General features: G+C 37.7%; 1 protein-coding gene across 2 annotated transcripts in view; it reads left to right on the top strand.

The window, feature by feature from the left end:
• The window catches only part of LOC131427241 (uncharacterized), a 217,195-nt gene that overhangs the window by 22,589 nt on the left and 174,745 nt on the right, over positions 1 to 19,861 (top strand). The window lies entirely within an intron of this gene.

Below are 19,861 nucleotides of genomic sequence, written 5' to 3'. Positions count from 1 at the left end.
AAAAAAAATTTTGATCTAGCAGGCGATTTGTGGATTTGTGTATGTATCTAAAACGTTTTTGAGCAAGCATGGTAAGACCGTCAACATCTTTTATTTAAGTCTATTGTTTTATCTATCTAGATATAGTTTTCATGGAGTAAAATTGGTGAAGGAGCTAATTTTTATTTCGACCATTGTTTACTGCAAAGTTTTAACATTTTTAACATAGCATATATAAAAATTTTTTAACATATTTTAGAAAAAAGAGCATTTTTTAACTATTGTTTATTGGAAAGTTTAGCTAAGTATTTTTCTTTTTTAGTAATATTCAGAAAGTGTATTCTGTTATAAGCAAATTAATATATCATTTGTTAAAGTTGGACAACAATTGCGGAAGTTAAGCTATTATTTCGCAAGTAAATTTGGCTTAGCATGTAAATAAAATTGCCATCCGAGGTATTCATCATTTGGGTATTACCCCTCAACTAAATTAAAGGTCCCTTTATTTTTATTCAATAATATAATGTTTAAGGCACACTGCTTAAGCTCTTAGATGCCAAGGGCTTTTACTAATTTCAATTTACGACTAATTTAAAACTAGGGTTGTATCATTAGGTAATGTCATATTGGGGTCGCAGTGGTCGACTTTGGCAGATCCAGCCTTCAGCTGGCGATCGGCACCGGCCGGTGGATTGAATATATCATGAGAGTCTTCCAGATGACGTTAGTATGTATCGATGTTGGCCGCATTCTTCGGTCCATGCGGGTCCGCGGGAAACTAGAGAGGCCTTCAGTGGGCGATAATGGAGTTGTTACGGAAGAAAATGAAAAAAAAAATATAGCGAAGTAAATATTGCGAAAAACGGAGTAAAAAGGGGATATGGGAATGAAATGACTAGGAACGACAGAGATCTAATTAGTTGACATCGAGATGGTGAAGAGACGGGAAGGGGGGAAGCGAAAAGGATAGTGACAGCAAAAAGATCTTGTTAGTTCCGATGAAGATGGTGGACAGATGAGAAATCGGGAGAATCGGCGGAAGTTAGTGTCGAACCTGCAAGTGAAGATTATTCTTAGCCACAGTTGAAACAACGTCGATAAATAGGAGGAACTTTCAAAGCAAGATGTAACAGATTACACTTGTATATTAATGTGTTTAAGGCATATGATATATGAGGAGCATATAAAAGGTGATTTTTTAAGAGCTTGAGAACTTTTTTAAACAATAAAACGCATAAAATTTGCAAAATCTCATCGGTTCTTTTTTTTAAACGTTAGATTGGTACATGACATTTACTTTTTGAAGATAATTTCATTTAAATGTTGACCGCGGCTGCGTCTTAGGTGGTCCATTCGAAAAGTCCCATTTTGGGCAACTTTTTCGAGCATTTCGGCCGGAATAGCCCGAATTTCTTCGGAAATGTTGTCTTCCAAAGCTGGAATAGTTACTGGCTTATTTCTGTAGACTTTAGACTTGACGTAGCCCCACAAAAAATAGTCTAAAGGCGTCAAATCGCATGATCTTGGTGGCCAACTTACCGGTCCATTTCTTGAGATGAATTGTTCTCCGAAGTTTTCCCTCAAAATGGCCATAGAATCGCGAGCTGTGTGGCATGTAGCGCCATCTTGTTGAAACCACATGTCAACCAAGTTCAGTTCTTCCATTTTTGGCAACAAAAAGTTTGTTAGCATCGAACGATAGCGATCGCCATTCACTGTAACGTTGCGTCCAACAGCATCTTTGAAAAAATACGGTCCAATGATTCCACCAGCGTACAAACAACACCAAACAGTGCATTTTTCGGGATGCATGGGCAGTTCTTGAACGGCTTCTGGTTGCTCTTCACTCCAAATGCGGCAATTTTGCTTATTTACGTAGCCATTCAACCAGAAATGAGCCTCATCGCTGAACAAAATTTGTCGATAAAAAAGCGGATTTTCCGAATGGACCACCTAAGACGCAGCCGCGGTCAACATTTAAATGAAATTATCTTCAAAAAGTAAATGTCATGTACCAATCTAACGTTTAAAATAAAGAACCGATGAGATTTTGCAAATTTTATGCGTTTTATTGTTTAAAAAAGTTCTCAAGCTCTTAAAAAATCACCCTTTATGAACTATCCCGGCTCGCCAACACATCCCGAACCGGAACCTCAGGGGGTCTACCTCGGGCCCTGAGGGATTCCAGTAGCTTCGACCTGGCGTCGCGATACACTATGCACGACCACAGGACATGCTCGATGTCCTGATAACCGTCGCCACAGGAGCAGAGCCCGTTCTCGGGAGCGGGTCATTGCGCCGAAAGCCATTTCGCCGAAAGTCGTTTCGCCGCTTTGATGATTAGTAATCAAAAAGTTTCTTTGGGTACTTCGTACTGAATTTGTCTTTATTTTAAATCGATTCCCATTACGATTTTAAGACAATTTCCGGAATCGGCGAAAAGACCCTTAAGAGAAACGGCTTTCGGCGAAATGACATTCGGCGAAATGACATTCGGCGAAATGACTTTCGGCGAAACGGCTTTCGGCGAAATAGCTTTCGTCGACATGACCCTGATCCCCCGTTTTCCACGATCCCGATACACCGGTGGTGTGCGGTGTATGTATAGTGATTTGACATGAGCCGTGACATAACGCGAATGAAATCACGACTTACGTTCATCCCCTTGAACCAAAGTTTCGTCGATACCTTTGGGATAATGGAGTGTAGCCATCGTCCCAGTTCGTCATTGCTCCATGAAGTTTGCCAACTTTGGAGAGTTTTTTGACGAGAGATACTGAAGAATTCATTGAAGCAGATTGGTCTTTCATAAATATCACCTTCTAATGCGGCCACCTTAGCCAATGAGTCTGCCGTTTCATTGCCCAGACTAAGGATATTAAATAAGACCGTCCAGATAAAGTTCTCAAGTGTTCCCGTATTTTTACTAGGGAATATCGGGGATACTTTCCTGGCTTCACTGCGCGGAGAGCTTCTATTGAACTTAGACTGTCCGTGACAATGAAGTAATGGTCTTTGGCAAGGTTTCAATGATCTCAATGGTGTACTGAATAGCAGCTAATTCTGCGACGTAAACTGAAGCCGGATCACTGAGTTTGTACGAAGCGGTGATGTTCTGATTGAAGATACCGAAGCCTGTGAACCTGGTGATGTTTGATCCGTTAGTATAAAACATCTTTTCACAGTTGACTGTTCTAAATTTGTGATTAAAGATAGTAGGGGCCAGTTGAGGGCGTACGTGATCCGGAATTCTATGAATCTCTTCTTTCATGGATGTATCGAAAAACACAGCAGAATCAAAAGTATCCAAGAAAAGAGCACGGTTGGGAGCAAACGAAGAAGGATTAATATTCTGAGCCATGTAATCAAAATACAAGGACATAAAACGGGTTTGAGAATTGAGCTCAACTAACCTTTCGAAGTTTTCAATCACCAGAGGATTCAAATTGTCGCATCGAATGAGCAAACGATATGAGAGATCCCAGAATCGGTTTTTCAGTGGAAGAACGTCCGCCAGCACTTCGAGGCTCATCGTATGAGTCGACTGCATGCAACCTAAGGCAATACGCAAACAACGATACTGAAATCTTTCCAGTTTAATGAAATGAGTGTTCGCCACGAATCGGAAGCAGAAGCATCCAAATTCCATTACGGACAATATCGTTGTTCGATACAACCTGATCAGGTCTTCTGGGTGGGCACCCCACCATGATCCGGTTATTGTACGAAGAAAGTTGATTCTCTGCTGGCATTTTTGTATCAGATATCTAACGTGACATCCCCAGGTGCCTTTGGAGTCGAACCAGACCCCGAGATATTTGAATGTGAAGCCCTGAGCTATGGTTTTACCCCTTAGTTGAAGCTGTAATTGTGCTGGTTCTCGCTTTCTCAAAAATACAACCAGCACAGTTTTCTCGGTACAGAACACGATACCCGTTTGAAGAGCCTATGTGGATAAGTTGACAAGAGTATCTTGTAACGGCCCTTGCAGATCGCCAGCTTTGGGTCCTATAATAGAAACAACGCTGTCGTCGGTAAGTTGTCTTAGCGTGCAAGATGTGTTGATACATTTATTTTGTTGATACATTTATACAGTAAGCCATTAGTCTCGGCCCAATTATCTAGACGAAACAGAATCATTTTTTCGAACAATTTCCGGATACAGGAAAGCATAGCAATCGGCCGATACGAATTGTGATCGGTGGCTGATTTTCCTGGTTTTTGAATGGCGATCACTTTCACTTGTCTCCAGTCATGTGGAACAATATTGTCCTCAAGGAACTTATTGAATAAACTCAACAAGCGCCTTTTGGTGGGGTCAGGCAGATTTTTCAACAAGTTGAATTTTATTGTGTCTAATCCCGGGGCTTTATTGTTACATGACAAGAGTGCAAGTGAGAGTTCTAGCATCGAAAAAGGTATTTCGTTTGCATTTGACGTCGCAGCGCGGGAGATCCTCTGGTCCGGAGCAGAGTCTGGGCATACTTTTTTAGCGAAATCGAATATCCAGCGGTTAGAATATTCCTCGCTTTCGTTCGTTGTGTTTTTGTTGCGCATTCGTCGGGCTGTGTCCCAAAGAGTGCTCATTGATGTTTCTCTCGATAATCCGTCTACGAATTGACGCCAATAACCGCTTTTCTTCGCTTTAATCAAGCGTCTAATGCCGCGTAGTTTCTAAAATTATCAGGTGTTCCGTTTTTCCTAAACTCGATAAATGATGAAGCTCTCTCCGCGTTTAATTTTGAGCACTCTTTGTCCCACCACGGGTTGGGAGGACGGATGTTAGTTTTCGCGCCGGGTACACGTTTCGTCTGAGCTTGAATCGCGGTGCCGAGAATCAAGCCAGCCAAAAACGTGTACTTCCTCCGGAGGAAGTTCTTGTGTTGTTTCTAGTTTCTCAGATATCGAATTTGCGTAGCATTTCCGATCAAATCATATTTCGTGTGAGGTCATACGAAACATTGATTGTCTCTGATGGTCCTAATCCGCAGGCGATCACCTTGATTTAATTAATTCGATAAAAAGAATAGCACTTTTTGATCCCCAAAAGTACTCCTCCGTAGGGATCATCTCGATCCAGGCGAAGCGATAATGTTAAAATCGTGGAAGTTTAGGGATATTTCAGAAGTTAGCCAAGTTTCGAACAATGCAAATGCGTCACATTCCAGATTATTTACTAGAAATTTAAAAGAATCTATTTTTGGGATGATACTTCTGCAATTCCATTGTAAAACAGTGATTAGATCCGTGACCTCGGTGGATGATTTACCCATCGAAGGTAGCTCTTTTTACAGTTTTACTCGACGAACAGGAACTTCTAGATAGTTTTAATAATAGACAAAAATACATAACTTTAAAGGCCGAAAACGCGTTATCCATATATTAACGTATGATTTTTTATAAATGTAATTTGAATTACTCATCTGTATATAAAACCTCCACCATATCATTTCTCGGGTGTATAAAAAACATTTTTTTTCATGGCACCGTGTTATTTTGGATTATTATCTCTAACGCATTTGAAACATGCATATAAGATACTTTATATGCCCAGCAGAAATCGTAAATGCAAATCAATGGAATCAACTTTAAAACTTATTCCGAAGATCGTCTGGTTAGTGGAGTTAAAGTTTCCGATATACTCCAAATCATCAAACTATGCTTTGCAAAACTAAATGCAAGCGGAAAATTTTATTCTCCCTTAGAGTGATACTAGAAAACTTTGCCATCAAATTGAAACTTTTTTCGATGTATGGATAAAAATTGCACGGTACAGTAATCGAATTTAACAGATTCGCTTTGCCTTTGAGGTTCTATAAATATCATATTTAAAATCGAATCGATTGCCCCAGTTTAGGAGGATGGATTCACTTTACTGTCCCGTACGAAGTTTGTGCCATATCGTGAAAATTAGGTGAATTCAATAAAAGCCTGAAGGACACTTAGTCTGTAGGCTGTATTGCCTTTACGCAACGGTTAGTGTTTTGGTTCACTCTACTGGAATGAGCCAATTTCAAAAATGGTATTGCTTCTCCCCCCTCCCCCGTAATTGGAAAAAGTCCGTATCGAATGCTTAATCAAGCTAACGATGTTCTTTTGAGGATGAGCACCGTTAACTTCGAGTGGTAACAGAAGCTGCCCGAATGGGGGTTGGTGAAAATATTTCGATTGGGCTTGGTTTGGGCTGGAAGAAATCGTATATCCTTAATATGTTCAGTCAAAAGTATGGTTACAAATTCTTTCGTTGCTGTGACTGAATTTTTTTGATTCATTGGAATGCGATACATTTATTTCGGGACTGTCGTACTGGAAGGAGGACATGTGTGTAAAGATATTGCTGCGAATAGAATACCTGTTTTTCTTCTGCAATTTTTTAACGAACCGATTACATGTTTATTTTCGAAGTATCCTGTGGCCGTTCACATTCTTTTGTTTCATTACCTTTGATCAAAGCAGAATTTTTCGGGTGGATATTTAATGTTTTAGAATCAAGTTTTTTTGCACTCCAATGGGCACAACTACTCCTAAGACTGTTGTTCTTTATTTTAAAAAGATTGCAGTCTCCTTTTCAAATATATATACACCCTCAGAATACTGTATGGAAAAGTTTCTAAGTATCAAACTGGCAACGTAATAAAAATAATTACGCGAGAAATTCAACTAAACTTTATTGCATAACATCTTTGTAGTTCAGTTTGCAGTTCATTGCATACCTTTTCGAAGGGTTTTCTAGTAGCCTTATTTGGACGACATGAACAGGATGTATAATCGGTATTTGCACGACCACGTTCAAATTCAGCACTGAGCCCGGATAATTTTTACCAAGCCATTTGTTTTCTTGAAAAGCATATTTTAATTCTCATTCATCCAATCAGTGTTTTATCAAACGATTTTTTTTTCTCAACTGGTTCTAATTTTACAAAAATAGCTTCACTGAAGGAAAATAACTACTACACTATCGATTTTCAAGATTACATCTGACGGATGTCTCTGTTGAGCGCAAGATGGATTTTTAACTAAGGCCTGAGGACAGTGGATCGCGTATAGATTTTGAATCTCCCTCCCTGACTCCCTCAATGTTCTCTGCGTCGGTGTCTTTAAGAACATTGTTGAGTAGATTTTATTTCTCTCCTCTCCTCTTCTATTCCCGAACACTGTCAGGAAATTGAAGCGAATAAAATGGCGGACGCATTGAAACTGACTGTGTTTCACAACAAAATATAAGACTTCATTTTAATCGCGACAACATATATGTTTTTATGTACTAATCGTATCTAAACTAAATTATCTAGACTTTACCACGGTAGATTTAAGATATTACCCTTCAAACAAGTATAAGTATGTCATTCCCAGTGTTGCATTTTTCAGCAGTTCTTCAGTCAGAATCGGTAGCCTCAATGAATCTTTTTGAAAATTTCACAGAATATTCTCAACTAAATTTCGAAGACATCGTCAGATGGGTTTTTTAATATTCTTCACCTTTTCCAAGGAAATGTAATTTGAAACAGGAAAATAGCCAAAATTCTTAGCCCAAGGCCATTTGAATATGAGTCAATTGCCTTACGTAATCAGAACCTTGTACTTTAAACCAGAGATGGCATTTCACCAGAGTTATACACGCTAGAGTCAGATTTTTGCCACACCGAGGATGAAAAAAACGAAGCACCGCACAAAGAGGAAGGCGCACTTCTTCTCAGTGTCGAATAGACAGCATTTGAGTGTGTGCTTGAAATTAAAGCAGCTGGCGCGAGTGAAACACATTCTCTTCGCATGAATCGCTCACACGCGCTCTCGTCTAAATACACCCAAGTGACCACTGGCGCGTGATTGTGAGCGAACACTTCTGTGAACTTCAATTAATAGAGAGTAGATCTGGCCTTGCTATGAAAAATTTGCAAGGAAAACCGAAAATTTTACGATAAATTGTTTTATTTTGCTGATTTTGCGTGTCCACGCTTCATCTACGAAAACCATACAGCAGAGTGCTCACCGGCGTGTACACCTCTGTGAAAGTATCTGCATCCTCCTCAGAGAATTTATTAGCTAATGCTCTAGCACTTTGGTGCGATTCAGTGGAAGAGGTAAAAGGAAATAAACAAACGCACTCATGATGCGTGCACACTTACACAACAGTGGTGTATAAATGTGAAAGAGAAGAGCTCTCGTTGAAGTTGTCAGTGCGAGGGAGAAATTTTGCTTGCTCTTCGTCACACAGAGGAGATAGACATCTCTGCTTTAAACTATCGACCATGGGCATTTTTTGTTGCATTTTCATAAAAATATCAACAGTCTTACACCGTTTTATTTTCCATGGCAAGACGAAATTTTCTTCAAGTATCTGTGATCATCTTTTGAGCACTCTGTTCATTAGCTTTGTGCTTCGAGTTGGCTCCTCAATACCTAGGGTCTGACACTCCGGTTGTCATATGTTCGAGGCCAAACCAGGAAGGATTTCGCTTGAAGTTTGTAACCAAACGTTACAGGAATCAAACTTATTTTTATTTGTGCTATACAAATGTGAAAACACGTTCACTCACGTCACTAACAAACACTACATCCTATTCAATTACACACTACTGGGTCAAAACTATTATACTGGTAAGCAGCCATTTTCCGATGATTATTCGCGGGGAATTGGAAAACCCCGCGAAGAAGGCAACCGCAGATCAAACAGTGAACTTTGAAACAGGCGAGCGAGTGTGTAAGACGCGTCTTTTTAGTAGTGTAAAAAAAGGTGAAGTGAATTCAAAACTACCCATTCAGATAAATAGAGTGGAAAACCATTTTGGTAATATCTATGATTGGTAAATTCAGCATTGGTAACGGAAGAATGATTATCTTCACTTCACATTGCTTTAACCGCAGTAATCGGCATACCCGGTAGTTGCGAACTCCGGTAGACGTATGCGGGGTACGCATCGGTCTAGACGACTTAACAATTAATCCTCTGGTCAACCGCGACCATAACCGCTAAGGAGAGTATCGCTTCTCGGCAAAAACAGTACCGTCCGTCGCCAACCGATCCCGCCAACGAAGGAAGCACCTGTGAACGATTCGCTCATAACGCCTTTCTGAGCAAGCCACTTCATCACCCACACCAAACCAAATAGTCTGCTCCCAGCCACAATCATTTTTCACCTAAATTCATTGGTACCATCTACAGCCAGTTCTCGCCAGTCCAGTCCACCGTTTGGTATGTACCAATGACATGTAGTGTTATGTACCGAAAACAAATATGACGAATATTCAAGAAACTTGAGTCTTTTAATGAAGCAATAGATCCGCGAAATTCCTCTAGTTTGCCCAGTAGCACGCCAATCCTGTGACTAAGTTCGAGTCACGTGCTGCTGAAACTTGTCGAGTAAATTGAAAAGTTACAAGTTATCAGTAGGATCGTAGCACCAGTCTTGGAATGATTCTGAGCTCTAAAAATCGAATGCAAAGTCTGTTGGAAAAGGAAGATGAAATTTCCCTAAAGGAATATAACACACTTTGACTGGTTTTGTCAACGTTTATTCCACCAGCTTTTCACATATAAAGTATCTCGAGTTATTTTTAAATTTTTCCCAGTTTCCATTTCTAGATTAGGCATATTTTTTCCAGAACGAAGCTTATGACAATTTGGTGCGCTATGTTCACCGACTGTACAGGTAATGGGAGATAACCATATCTTTACAGGTTCTTCGTTGATGAGTTTCGAGCCCATGGACTTATTTTCGTTCTAAACTGCAAATCGCTTATCAAGTCTCAATATTTATATTGAACGTATCAGAAAAAAAACTCGATTTTAATTCTCATGGAGATATCTTCTCAAGTCATGGCCAAATAAAACATACGCCTTTGGTGTATCCAAGATAATGTTTACATACGTTTCGTATTGTCCCATGCATCTTAGTGAACACCTCTCTATGTCCTATGTTTTAACCATTCTAATATGTTTAAGTGCCCAGTTTGACTGCTTGCTGTCTTCGCGTAGATGAATCTTCAGGACAGTGCTTTGGTTGGAACTGTATTCTACGGAAATGTATGAATTTGTGTTCATGGTAAATTTGGATTGAAACTCTTTCCATTAGTTGATTGTGTTGATTGATAGCTAAACGAATTAACTTTGAAGGAAGAAGGAAAAATAAAAAATTACGGCTCTAATCTACAAGTTGGAACTCCTATTGTTTTGTCTCATTTTCGAATCTTTCGGGGAATACATAAACACATACAAGTTATGTTTGTGCAAAATTGGTTTATCCAAACTCCTCTTCTGAGCTAACTGCCTGCAGTTTTGACTTGAGGATACTCATCAAATTTTATACAAAACTTGCACTATCTCTCTTACACACTTCAGTTCAGACTTTCTTCAAGTCCTTAGCGTTTTTTTCCTTGATTTCCGAAGCTTTCCATTTAAAACTGTCCAGAATTTTTCTGTTGAGCATTCATGTATTTGGTCGTTTATGGTGCCGGTCGTTATGTACGGCTTGCTAAAGTTGTTGCACTTACAAATCACCTGCCACATCAAGTACCTCTTGGCAAATTGAACGACTTCCATCTTCCAAAACTTTTTCGAAACATCTAGGTAGGACTAGCCGAAAAAAACTCCAGTCTGGGATTATTCTAGGTGTCCGCTTTAATGTCTTGTCGTCCATTTCGACGCGTTAGGGTTGCACCAACCACTCCTCCTGGTGCGTTTTGTTGATTTGATTGAACAAGAGAATGCTATGAAGATATGACGTCCGTCCCGCTGGACGAACCAGACAGAAGAATTGACCTTTTAGGCCACGTTCTGAATCGAAAGGTTGCGTTTGGAGTAATCTTTAATCTTCTTTGCGTTTATGGGATTACATTTTTTCGCTTTTATCTCGACGACCCGTCTTAGTGTCGTTGAACGATTTTACCGCATGGAATACAGCCGAATTCTCCATTTCCAACTGTTTCACAACCCATCTGTGTAACGTGCCTGGATTTTCCATAACCACACTTTTTGCATGGATTACATATCGATAATCACTTGACAGATTGTGACGGAATTGTGCACTTAGAAAACATTACACTCTAATCTAGTTTCACCAAGATTTGATGAATGTTTGCCCCTGCGACAAAAAAAAGTGTTTCGTTTTAATCGAGTAGTGATGTCAATTGTAACAATAATAATAATAATAATAATCCTACTACATGTTTTATACTGCTGATTCATGTTGTTTAGCTCGACTTACATATGCAGAAGTAACAGAAACGCAAGTTCGTTTCGTTTGTTAGATTTCGTTTAATTGGTTTAATCGTAATAGAGCATGAGACAGCAAGGATAAGTTTTAACTACGTTCTAAACTGTTCCAATTTGTATGTCATATTTGTTACTGGCAAATGAACCCTCTTCGGCTATTCCGGTCATCTGAATCCGGTTTCGGAAGTATTGAAAATAGTGATCAAAAAGAGCAAAAAAGATTTCACTCACTTTCCTTTGAGGGGCGGGTAGGGTCTAACACTTTTAAAAAATCATTTATTATTTTCTTTATATTTTCGTATAGTAAAACATTTTAAGAATTTTCTGTAAATTTCCCTCCCCCCTTAATCGATTTTCACAAACTTATAGGTACAAAGGAAAAGTCACTTTCATACGGAATTTCTAAATTATGGATACTACTTCCAGTTTCGGACCCACATTTGTAGATTTTGTTAGATTAAGTTCAAACAAGCTCTCCTATTTCTATTCCATAAACAGTTGTTTTTGCGAATTCCACAGTAATATTTATGATGTTATGAGTATTATGGGTAAGTCATCATTACACTAGGAAGATTAAAACATGTTTTCGATCTCTATTGTCAGTACTTTCGGAACTGGGATTAGAGATCGAAAGCATAGTTAACAAATTGAAACATCGATGAGGCAAATAATTTGTTCGTTTTTTTTTGCAGCGTCGCTCTAAATTACGGCTTAAAGTTGTAAACACATTTCACCCTGCGATCTCGGAACCGGAAGTCGAATCCGGATGAAATTCAATAGCAGCCTATAGGATTATCGTACCTTATATTTGAATCTAAGTTTGCTGCGTAAATCGGTTTAGCCTTCTCGAAAAAAAATGAAAGACAATAATGGACAAATACACACTCAGATATTGCTCAACCCGACGATTGGAGTGGAATGGTATATGTCACGCTAGTTTTAGTTTTCGCTAGTCGAATTTTAAAGTGATTGCAAAGCCTTAATATATTAGAAAGGCAATAAACATGAATCAATCAAAATTTCTATTGGCACAATATTCATTGAAATTAGAAATGATCAGATCACAACAATTTTTTTAGCTCATATCTGTGTACCATACAATCTAAAAGTGTTTGTGTGTAAGAAACTTAATACTTAAGTGTAGTGTGGTAAAATGGAAGGGTAAAATATTTTTCGAGGTGATGTTTCACCTCATTTCGAACAATATTTTGCTTACACAAAAGAACGATCAGTTTAATAGTTTGTTATGGCTAAAAACCGCCATGAACCTAGTCAAACTCAACGAAAAACAAACTGGAATATCGATGAATGAAGTAGCAGCAATGTCAACTCGCGAAAAAAATTCATTAAAATTACTTAGAAGAAGCTGCAGTCTAGTTTTTCATTGGGTACTGAAGTTTTATAAAAACCTGTCTCAATCCACCTAAAAGTGCGATTTCTTCATAAATATTGCAAAGGGGTTTAAAAAAATATCATAGAATCTTGAATTAAATCAAGAATGAAATTTGTTCCATTTTCGAAGTTTTTGGTCTCTATTTTCGATACTTCCGGAATGGAAAACTAGGAATCGATACAGCTAAAATCGGTTCGGTTAGCCAGCAACTCAATAAAATACAATTAGTAACTAGTTTTGAGCAGAATTTAGAAGAATTTTCCATTCCATTTTTCTTGCTTCGTCGCTCTAAATGACGGTTTGAGATTTTAAACACACATCGACCTATAATTCTTGAACCGGAAGTCGGATATGAATGAAATTTAACATTGACCGCCACAGCCTTATTTTGAGCCAAAGTTTACGAAATCCGGTTATGGTATCTCTGAGAAAATGAAGTGAGTTCCGTTTTAGAGTTTTTGACCACCATTTCCGAGACTTCCGGAAACGAGAACTGGTAACCGACAAGAGTTGTATAGCTAGTTCAAAGGTTTTCATTCGTTTTGTCGTGAATACGACTTACTTTACTATGGGGTGCCTTTTCAAAATTTACCCTTTGAGAGAGTGATAAGTTTTTGATCGTGAATATCTCTTGTTGTATCTAACGAATCAACATAATTTTTGCTACATGCCATCGGAAATATGATCACAATTTTATGATAAAATATTCAGTTGTGTGACATAATCTCAAACAATTCAAAATTAAACTTTTCTGAAATGTTTGGTATAAACGAGTATCAAAGAGGATAATTCATAAGGCGCGTTTGCCTTTCTCGTATTTTTAAAGCTCATAGCTCAGTGATCTGTGAAAGGATTTATATAATCTAACTACCAATAGAATCGAAATTTTTCAACTTAAACGTGTAAAGAAAAAGCATTGAAGTATTTCAATATTACACTATTGAAAATCCTGTCTTATTTGACCCATGTCAACACCAGCCAATCAGAACGCGTTCTGAGGAAGAGAACAAAATATCTGCTGCTGTACAACAAATCGTTCGAGAAAATGTTCCGAACAGTGTTTAATATCGTAGTGAGTTCCACAATTGGATCCTTCTGAAAGGCAGGAATGAATCACGTACAGCATCCGGATAGTTTCTTTCAATAAATTATGCAAATCCGAAATGAAATAATCGACATTAAAATTCTGTATGCGACTATTTTTATAGCCGTTAGGACCACCCATTAGTGAAAAAGCTACAAACGAAATCAGGTAAAAACAAGCCTCTCAACAAAAATTGGATCAGTTTGGATTCTATCGTCACTGTGAGCAGATGTATTTTGTGTCGTTTGCAAAGCTAGTTTCGCTTTCGACAAGAGCGATTACGTTACATCTGCCATTGGTGAAAAAGCAACGGTGGAGAGCATTACACAAAATCAGCCGTTCTAATGGCTCTAAAAGATCGAAGGGAAATATCCTCAATTTAGTGCAAATCTAGAACTGTTTGATTTGAATTGTGCACTTTTCGCTGTGTGAAATTCACAGTAATCTAGATCAAGTGAAGCCTTATTTGTTTTTTCGAAAAATGTGGAAAAGGGGAATGCTTGCATAGTTCATACAATTGATCAACTAATTGTTATTCGGAAGTGTTAAGGAACATGTCAGTTGTTTCCGTATTCACGACATCCAGTTATGTTTCTGACATTACCTACCCGCCTTTTTTTGCAACCATGTATATAAAAATATTTGCGAAAACTAGGTTCGAAACTGATTCGATTTTCAGTTCAACAACGTTAAAACTAGGTTCAAAACTGGCTTCTAACAAACGGTTCGACAGCAGTTAGAGTGGAAACTGGGTTAGGTTTGACATCAAGCGAAAACGACATAAGTTTGCGTTTACCGCAACTATAGCAATGTCACATCGAAAAACGAAAATAAAAATCGGTGTAGCCTAGTGAAGACATGCAGAGAGGTAAAAATCGTTACGACAATGGATTGACACTCTCAGTTTACAGATGCCAATCTTATTGAAAATGCGTTGAGGTCCCAAATCGCGGGGAAACCATTGCACGATTAAAAGTAGTTGCACAGTAACGGAAAATTCGAGAAAATTGACGGCGTCTGTCCATAGGCTAAGAAAAAATCCAGTAGAGAGAAACCACTAAGCTAAAAAAAAATTAAGGCGATCACACTCATACACACTCACAGACACTTTGCTATCTCGACGAACTGATTCGAATGGAATATGACACTGTACCATCCGGGAATCGGATCAAAAGATGGTTTTCACAGTGATTGCATTTTCTATATGAGAAATGATAAAATGGTTACTTGTCCAAACCTGTCGCAGCTCGCTTCAATCACACCGACGACATCGCACCCTACCGAACCCTGCCGCATCATACCGATTCCCTCGCTCGGTGCACTTTGCATACAGCGCGCGTATACAAAAAATCAAATATTTCAAAAACCCTATTTGAGCACAAATTTTTTGTTGTTGATTATGAAAACCAATAATATATGCAACATTTTAGTATTTAACAGAGACAAAAATCGCGTGAAGAAGGTACTTTAATATCGATTTCTTTGGAAAGTTTAAGCAGAAATTTTAGTAAAATTGAACATTTTTAAACAATTTCTTCTTCATTCTATGCCAAAAATAGTTGTTTATCCATTTGCAAAGTTTCGTATAATTCGAAAGAAAACTTGAGTTTCAGGAAGCATTACAATGAAAAGGTATATAAATGTTAATGTAACTAAAAATAGTATGAAAAATACGAATATCGACGAAATATTTCACGAACATGTTCTTAGATACTAATACTACAAAACAATAACACTTATTGTAAAATCGGTTACCTCGTGAAAAAGGGGGGGGGGGGGGGGGTGTTCACTTCAGAAATTTTTACTTATAAATTAACAAAAGTATTTGGTTGGAATTGATGAAACATTTAAATCATCTGTTTTATTCCTCCTAGGGGTACACAGATATATTATTGTTTTAGGTAAAGATTAATATTTCCTTAGTGTAGCATACAGGGCTGAGAAAATAAAGACCAAAACCTCATCAAAATGAGATCACTGCCGGAGAATCTTTTCATGATCAGTTGATCAGTGTATTTTAAATCACATCGATCAATATCGGTACTGATCTTCCGTCATACAATGGGTAGTTATTTTGAGCTAAAATGATTCTTGATTTATGTAAGTTCAATCATTGGATGATTCGATAAGCTTTGATGTTGGTGGAGGAAAATCACATATGATCAAGATAAGACATGACATGATCTTTGATCTCCCGCCGGTTTTCAAATGGAGTACAATTGAATAAACTGCATTAGAATCAGATAAGAGAAATTCTTATGATATACTATTATCAATGCTAGAAAATCAAATTACTAAAAAAATTGTCAGTGTATAACTTAAGTTAAACCGTTTGAAGGCATCTTTTTCTTTTTTTACTCATATTAGGCAAAATTTCTTAATTTCGCTATTTACTCGCTCCTCCGTGCACTTTTGCTGATTATAACAGAAATGATTTCCTGCATCACTCATTTCCGAATTTACGAATAGAAGCTATGGAATGTAAACGTTTATTGTGGAGATTTTTTCAGGAAATAGGGCAAAACAGCAATATAATTAGGTATTTCAAAAATGCGCTCATTGAAAATATTGGACGTCATATTCCAAAAACTTGTAGTGTTATTCTAGTCACTCAGATTACATATTTCCAATACTTTCAGAGATGGATTTCCTAAGACTGTCCATCTTGAAGCAGTGACAATGCCATTTTTTTCTGCTAAACCAATTTACTCCTCACTATCTGATGATCGCTGTCCAATCGGCAATTCCCACAAGTTGGTAATACATTAGTGTCCAGTGGAAAACACAGTCCTCCCCAGTCCAGAGGGCGTCACATCGCTCGCAGAAGTTCAAGCACTCAGGTGGCCAGGTGGGTGTGTTGTGTTGTTTTGTACATAGGTATCACCGGCGCAAGGATGAGGCATGACGTTGTTAATGGGCAGCTACTGGATATCAACAGGTTGGCGAGTGTTGGTCGTTATTATCCGCATGGGAAAACTAGAAAATGGGAAAATGAAATAATAAAATTTAATTTACGCTAGAGTTTTTTATCATTTGTCGTGTGTCTGTCCAGTGCGGGCATCTGGTGTCCTTATATTCCGGTCCGGTGACTGGGTGTTCATAAGTAAATGGCACTCTTTGTACCTACGTCCATATGCCATGGAAACTGATTGCATAAATCGGTAAGGAGGGATTTCTCGTCGTATGAATGATCATGCTAGAGAAAAAAAAAATGACTTAGGAGATTAGCCACTGAAGAGGCTCGAGTCACAACCAATATCAGGTTTAGCAACGGGTCGTACAGTTTGAAATAGATAGTCATTCCATTTCATATTGATTTTTTGTAGTGGTTAATACTTGCTGCCAGCTCGTGGAAAATGTAATGTCGGTTATATTTCGTTTAATTTGTGGACAAAACTACAAAACTAGTAGAAGTGCAATGTAAAAGTGCAGATTCTAAAGACAACCTCTGCGGTAATGATTAAAATTTGTTATGTGGAGAGAATCCATCGTTTCAAATGAGAATAATTTCAGCCACGTGACAGTCAATTTGCGCAATAAGTCAACATTCCTAGAGATTCCATTGCTACTGAGCGTGGTCATAATATTTATATAACGTAACGAACAAGGAAGCTTGATTCTGAAGGATAAATCTGAAGCGAAGGGAAATGTGACCTGGCGGACAATCAGAGATTTACACCATTTTCATTAGCTTCTAGACAAACGTGACTTCAATGTTTTGCGCAACGGTCACCACATTCCCAATCCCACAAGGCCAGGATTGCTTGCTGCACAATGATGAAGTTTTATTCTCGGATGAAATAAAATCATTTGTAATTTGTTATTTGATGGGTTTCAGGTTGTTGAGCGTGAGACACGATCCTTGCACTTAATAAGTGGAGAACATTTTCAATTGATTATATAAATTTTTCTCTGGACATTTGTTGTATTGATGGGTGCTTTGACAAACCAAGCTGTTCTTTTGATTTGCCAATTGCCCTCCGTTAGAAATTGAAATAAGTGCTAAGTACGCAAAGATTCATGAGGCTGTATAGAGCAGAGTGTTATAATATGCCCCCTTAAGGTAATATTGAGATATTTCTAAATGTATTAATATATTTTCTTCGAGAACGTAGGTATTTCATTGCAATACGACTGAGAGACATAATTTTAAGAATTCTGGAAGAAGTGATGTAAATTGGTTGATAAAAATACATTTTTAAAAACGACCACATTCTTAGATTTTTCATTTGCCTTGGACATAATGCCCCAGCAGTCGTATAAAATGCCCCACAACAAAATACATTATGCCCCACAGCGATGATGCATTATGCTTCTTAAAATATCGATATAGAAGAAAAGCAGGAAAAAGAAGAACAAAAAAGGAAGATGAAATTATTTGCGTAATCAATTAATTGCAATTGGGAACCAACATTTTCGATTCTCCCATTGTGACCTTTTGCCTTAAGAATTGTTATAAATCTATAAAATAATATTTTAAAACGGAGCTCACTGCTGAATCCAGAGTGGAGTATTATGTCTATAGAGAGACTATTACAAAAAAATGATATATCAAAGTGGCTTAGTTTTACCTTTTCCTATATATATAAAAAATAGATATAGAATTCGCTCAAACTTTAGAAACATTTTTCAAGGCCCTGAGGGCCGAATGTCACATACCAATCGATTCAGCTCGACTAACTGAGCAAATATCCGTGTGGGTTTGTATGTGTGTTGTCAACTAAAAGGTCGAGATCTCAGAGATGGCTGAACCGATTTTAATCAAACTAGTTGCAAATGAAAGGTCTCCCTGTCACCCAGAACGCTATTGAATGGTTTTGAGATAGGATGTTTACTTTTTGAGTTTTATGTCAAAATTTACAGTTTTTTGACAATATCTGCCACAACTAACTGTGAAAACAGAATATGTTTTTAGACTTAGATTTCGCACGGTAATTGCTATCCAACAAGCCATAGATTGTCAAAATTCGTTAAATTTTTAACGGAGATATCGATATTTTTGTGTAAACGACTTTTCGCCTTATTCCAGTAGTAGGAGTTTTACGCGTTTGATGATAAAGCGCTGTTTCGGAGCCAAATGAAAAACGATTTTTTATACTGTTACATACAATTGTTTCTATGTACCAAAAAGACTGTGTACAGCAACCTTTTTCATGACATTTTGCCTCGAACCGATTTTAGCACGGTTCGTTTTTGGCAACATAATCGCTCGAATATGGCATATGTAAACCAAATGATGGCAACATTTTTGAGTTGAAATCAATTTCATAATTAAATTGATTTTAACTACTTACAGCAATAAATGCTGGAAGAGCATAACACCCATATACCATTCGAATCAGTTCGTCGAGATCAGCAAATGCGTGTGTGACAAATAATTTCACTCATTTTTTTCGGAGATGACTCAACCGTTTTCTACAAATTCAGATTCATATAAAAAGTCGTATGCTCCCAAACAAGGTTCCTTAATTATGTTTGGTTCCGACCTCTGGTTCCGGAACTACAGGATGATATGTGAAACGAAATTAAAATTGTGTAACTAATTTTTCTCGTAGATGGCTGAACCGATCTAAGATTCAAAAGAAAAGTTTCAAGATCCTATAAAACATCTTGCTTTTCAGTCAGATCTAACTTCCGGTTTAGGGGATACATGGTGATTAGTTTAAAAATGTCCATTCCACATACATTAATCGGGTTTATCGGGTTTGCAGATTTGGATAGTCGATAATCATTAAACTAGATATGTTTACGTTTCGTCTTTGACTCATCAGTGCATAGCAGTTCAAATTGAACTGCTTTATGCAAAATTCGTCAGTTCAATTTGAACCGCTAAGCAGACGTAAAGTTTCTGCTATTTGCAGAAAACATTTTTTCTTTGCATCGAAATACAATGTCAATACTGACGTGCCGAACGAAAACGTGTTTTCGACTTTTTCTGGCCGATGCAGGTTTGGTCATTCAGGGGTTAGCCTAATTTTGTGCTAGGGCACATAACCGATTTTGATATGTTTACGTTTCGTCTTTGATTCATCAGTGCATAGCAGTTCAAATTAAACTGCTTTATGCAAAACTCGGTGTAAATAGACGTAAACTTATTTCAGTTTTAGTGGTATTCAGGATTTAATTCGCACTACGATTTCTCAAAGATGTCTACACTGATTTTCAAACATTTTGAAACAAATGTAAACTATAA

Source organism: Malaya genurostris, chromosome 2 (genome assembly GCF_030247185.1).
Source record: "Malaya genurostris strain Urasoe2022 chromosome 2, Malgen_1.1, whole genome shotgun sequence".
In the NCBI taxonomy this organism is placed as follows: Eukaryota; Metazoa; Arthropoda; class Insecta; order Diptera; family Culicidae; genus Malaya; species Malaya genurostris.
The sequence above is the reverse complement of the archived record's forward strand: the minus strand, read 5'-3'. Positions and strand labels throughout refer to the sequence as shown.